Source organism: Cynocephalus volans, chromosome 9, assembly GCF_027409185.1.
Source record: "Cynocephalus volans isolate mCynVol1 chromosome 9, mCynVol1.pri, whole genome shotgun sequence".
In the NCBI taxonomy this organism is placed as follows: Eukaryota; Metazoa; Chordata; class Mammalia; order Dermoptera; family Cynocephalidae; genus Cynocephalus; species Cynocephalus volans.
In genome coordinates this window covers 36637097-36642187 of record NC_084468.1, presented here as the reverse complement: position 1 = coordinate 36642187, position 5091 = coordinate 36637097, and the positions used below count along the sequence as shown (strand labels likewise).

The following is a 5091-nucleotide window of genomic DNA, read 5'->3' as shown; positions in this document are numbered from 1 at the left end:
AGCTCTCCCTAGGTCAGCCATAATGCCAGAAGCAGATATCCAGTTTATTTCTTTTTATCAGCTACCAAGCTTTTACCAGCAGCTCCCATCACTTTAAAACTGCACTGTGTCTACCTGGCCAGAATTGAGCCTCATACTTATATCAGTAAGGGGAATCCAATCACTTAAGGAGAATGGGAAGCACATTGTATCTCAAGAAGGAAAAATAAAAAGAATTCCAAATTGTATCTCAAAAAAGACAAGTTAAAAAAAAAACATATTGTATTTCAAAAATGAAAAAAAGAAATCAATGCTTAGATATAAGCAGTGAAACTGCAGAACATGAAGAACAGAGAAGATTTTAGAATCGGCCGTAAAGAAAGAATAAATGAAAATGATATCAGTCTCCTCAACAGCAATCAGGGAAGCAAGAAGACGCGGAATAATATCTCCACAATGTTGAGGGAAAATAACTGTCATCCTTGAATTTTGTATCCAATGAAACTGTCTTTCAAGCAAGAGTGAAAAAGCCATTCACATATAAACAAGAACTGAGTTTACTACCAAGAGTCCCCCAAAAAGAAACTTCTAAAGGATGTGAATAAAGAGAAAAATAATCCAGTAGATAGTCTGAGAAAAAATGAAGGATTAAAACAATATTCAGTAGAATAATGTATGTAAATCCAAATAAATACTATTTGTGTATGTGCAAGGAGGGGGTTAGAGTATAATGCCCTCCACATTGAGAAGGTACTTTGAGACTGAAGAAGGAAGTGACCGGGTCCACTTGGCAATGAGAGAAATTTATTAATGGGGATGACTTACATAGAGGAAAGCCACGTCAGCAAAGATACTACACTTGATCTTAGCCAAAAGGCCGAGAAGCGATGCGCCACGTCAGCAAAGAATTAGGTGTCTACAGCAAATCAGAGCTCTAGCTCTCTGGGATTATAAAGAAAGCCTCTGTTACTGAAAATAACTTCAAGGAAACGTCTTTAGAAAGATAAGTTAATAGTATCACTCACCTGTTGTCTTGTGATTCATGAGACAGGGGTTCTTGTGATGTTAGCATTTAGACCACTGCCACCACCTTCTGTAATAAGTCATTCACTCCCTGAAACCTATCTTCCCTTTATATTTGCCCTAAGGTTAGGGTGTAACTAGCCAGTGAAGAAGTCAGCATGGCAGGTGGGGTACAAAATGGTGTTGGTTTTGTTCACCTTCTAACAGTATGTAATAATAATATGTAATTTATGGGATTAATGAAAAGATAGGGCTAAAATGCTGTTCTGCATAGTAGCATGTATGTTGGAAAGAAGTGCAATGCCAGTAAAAAATATTCAGCAGTCCTTTTATTGTTCTGGCAAAGATTAAGAAATTATTTAACTTTAGACTTTAAGTCAAGTAGTCATGGTAACATTTCAAGGGAGATTAATAGAGAAAATAAAAAGTACATAAATTTAAACAACAAGAGATAAATAGAATAAGGGGGGAAACAACCCCCAAAAAAGCAGGATAAGAGAAAACAAAAAGGCAAAGAAATCTAGGATAAATAAAAATAAAAGGTAAGATAAGGACTGGCCAGTTAGCTCAACTGGTTAGAGTGTGGTGTTATAATACCAAGTTCAAGGGTCCAGATCCCCATACCAGTCAGCAACAAGGGGGGGGGGGGTAAAAAAAGGTAAGATAGTAGAAAAAAGTTTATATAAAAAACCATACTAAATGTAAATGAACTAAACTTAGATGTTTTATAAAATTAGATTTTAAAAATCTAGATATTTTTAAGAGACATGTCTCAAGCATAAGCATATGGCAAAATTGAAGATAAAAGGAAGGAAAAAGCTTTCCAGGAAAAGTATTAACCAAAGAAATATATATAATATATATTGTATAGAAATAATATATATTTATAGAAATAATATTTATTATGTATTATTTCTATATATAGAAATATATATTACATAGAAACATAATATATAGCTATATTAATACTGGCATAATAGTTTGTTAAGCAAAAAAGCATTACTAGAGATAGAGGGCATAATTATGGTTACAGTTTTAATTGACCAGGAAGATATAACAATTCTAAAATTGTGTGCTCCTAGTAAAGTAGTCTCAGATGTGTAAAACAAAAATTGATAGGACCTCAGGGGAAAATAGATAAATCTACCATGTCAGTGAACCCACCTTTCTCAAATATTTGTAAGTCAACAGACAGTATAGTGAGAAGTGTAGCTCCTGGTTGAAAACCTATGTTGATTTTTCAGGCCTGACCATAGATGATTACAAAGACTTTATCTGGTAGGCCTCCTGGGGGAAAGCTGCCCTTCCCACAGCAGACCAACCTACCCAGTGCATTGCAGTCTCTGAGGGGAGTTGCAGTCAAGGACTAAGCCCTGCCAGGAAAGGAAACCTTTATAAATGGTTTCCTTCAGTTCTTTGACCATATTTAAAATAACTGATTTAAAATCTTTGTCTAGTAAGTGCAACATCTGGAATTCCTCAGGGAAAGTTTCTGTTGATTGCTCCCACCCACCCCTCATGTATAGGCTATACTTTCTGGGGTTTTGTTTCTTTTTTAAAAGTTTCTGCTTAGAACTGGGCATTTGTTTTTTCTCCAATTTTTGGCTATCATGAGTAATGTTGCTGTGAACATTCATGTACAAGTTTTTGTATGAACATGTATTTTCATTTCTTTTTGGTATGTATATTCTTAGGAATTGAATTGCTGGATCACTTGATAACTCTATGTTTAACTTTCGGAGGAACTGCCAAGCTATTTTCCAAAGTGCTACATCATTTTACATTTCACCAGCTGTATAAGAGGGTTCCAATTTCTTCACATTCTCACCAACTATGCCACTCTCACCACTATATCATTGTGGTTTTTTAATTTCTCTGATAGCTATTAATGTTGGTCATCTTTTCATGTGCTTATTGGCTATTTGTATATCTTCTTAGCAGAAATTTTTCTTTCTGATAACCTTTTGAATCCACTCTAATCATAGTGACATTAATATAGCCACCCCTTATCTCAGGAGTACATTTTTTATCTTTCTCTTACTTGAATGATGAGCAGCATTCTCTCCTATAAACACTTTCTTCACTTGATTTCCAGAACAGCCTATTGTTCAAGATATCCTTCCTCTTCGCTGACACTCCTTTCTTGTCACCCTTGCTGATTCCTCCTCAACTTCAGGAACTCTAGACATTAGATAGCCTCCATGACTCAGTTTTGAATCTCTTCTGTTCTCTACTTATACTTGTGCCCTTGAAGATCTCATGTAGCTTATGTGTTTAAATACCAACTTTATGCTGGAAACTCCCAGATTTCTATCTCCACCTGTACTTCCTCTCTGATCATGTGTCCACTGCCTACTCCACATCTCCATTTTGATACTTAATATCTAATTCATCCTCAAAACTGAATTCCTCATCTCTCTCTCCACATCTGCCCTTTATGCATTTTTTTCCATCTTAGAAAATGTCAGAAGTTCATCAAATTTCTTATTGCTTCGGCCAAAAACAGCAGTAGTATCCATGAGTTCTTTTTCTCTCACCAAAACTCAATTCACCAAAATTCAATTCTTTTCTCTCACCAAAATTCTGCCTTCAAAGTATATCCAGAATTCTTATCCCAGGGAAAATTACAAGGCAGTCATTAAAAATAACATGCAGACATTTTACGATAAACCATGAAGTGGGAAAGTAGCATGCAAGTCCTAAGTGTAATGCAATTCCAACAACGTAAAAACATACCTCTAATAAATATTTGAAAGAAAACCACAGAAATAATATCCTAAATAAGCCACAGAGGTATTTTTATACTGTCCCATATTTTTCTTTGAAAATATTTATCAAGCTACAAAACTTCTGAGGCAATTTCAATGTTTTCAATGTTTATAAAGTACAGTAGCATCTTAAGTAGCCCTGTGACTTAGTGGGGTAGGGGAGGAGAACGCATGTTTCTGGAGGCCTACTTGTACCATACATGGCACTAATTGTTTTACACATACTATCTCATTTAATTCTCCGATCCTTTCTTTAAAAAGGTATAATTGACATGCAAAAAATGTTAAAAATGTTAATGTGTAATTTGATAAAAGTTTTGACAAATGTGTACATCTGTGAAACCATCACCAAATCAGAATCATGGACATATCCACCACCTCAAAAGTTTTCTTGTGTCCATTGTAATTCTTTTCTCCTACCCTTCTCTGCTTCTCAGGTCCCCAAACAACCATTGATCTGCTTTCTATTAGTATAGATTGGTATAGATTGATGTTCTAGAGTTGAATATAAATGGAATCATTATGTACTCTTCTTTGGCCTGCCTTCTTCCAAGTAACCTTTTGATGTGTTATTCACATCTTATAGTTAAAGAAATAGGTTCATAGAACTTATGTAACTTTCCTAAAATCATAAAACATGGACCTGGAATTCCAACCCAGTCACACACTGCCTGTCACCACAGTGTGTTCAAAATGAAGCCCTGAATGGTTAAATGAATTGTCAAAATGTATAATGCCAGCAAGTGGCCAAAGTAGGACAAAACCCACTATGCCACATGCCTCTTGGTTATTTATGTGACTATTGGAAGAAGCATATGATGCCTTTTAGATTTCACTAAGATTGCCTTTTCAGAAGTCCCAGCTATGAACTCAGCCTTGATGATGAGCTTGTGATGAGCTCAGACAGAAGATCCAATATGTACGTTTTGGCAAAAGCTTCCTTCAATACAGTTTCTTTCAACTTGTCACAATGGAGAAATCTCCTTCTTTAGAAACTGCCTTTGATTTCCTCTTTAGAAAGACACATGAAATGAGGTTAAAGGGGAACCACTCATTGACTGGGTTGTTCCCTTCCTCCCTTTTTCTTTCTCCCCCTTGCTCCCCTCCCTTCCTTCTTTACTTACTTTGTTTTTGTTTTCACAGTTTTTTAAAGTATTCATTTGTAATGAATCCTCATCGTAACCTTTGCTCCCTTTGTTTTATACTCTTGGTGGCCTAGACTGCCAGGGTAATGCATGAAATTGCAGCAAAAGTGTTTGGTTTGTGATTCTCTAAAACTTCCACATTGTTAGAGTTTTATTTCTAATTAATGTATTAGGCT

At 35.5% G+C, this 5091-nt stretch overlaps 1 pseudogene; it reads right to left on the bottom strand.

The window, feature by feature from the left end:
- Positions 1 to 706: 706 nt before the first annotated feature.
- LOC134386639 (U2 spliceosomal RNA) lies at positions 707 to 868 on the bottom strand (annotated as a pseudogene).
- Between the last annotated feature and the right edge of the window lie 4223 nt (positions 869 to 5091).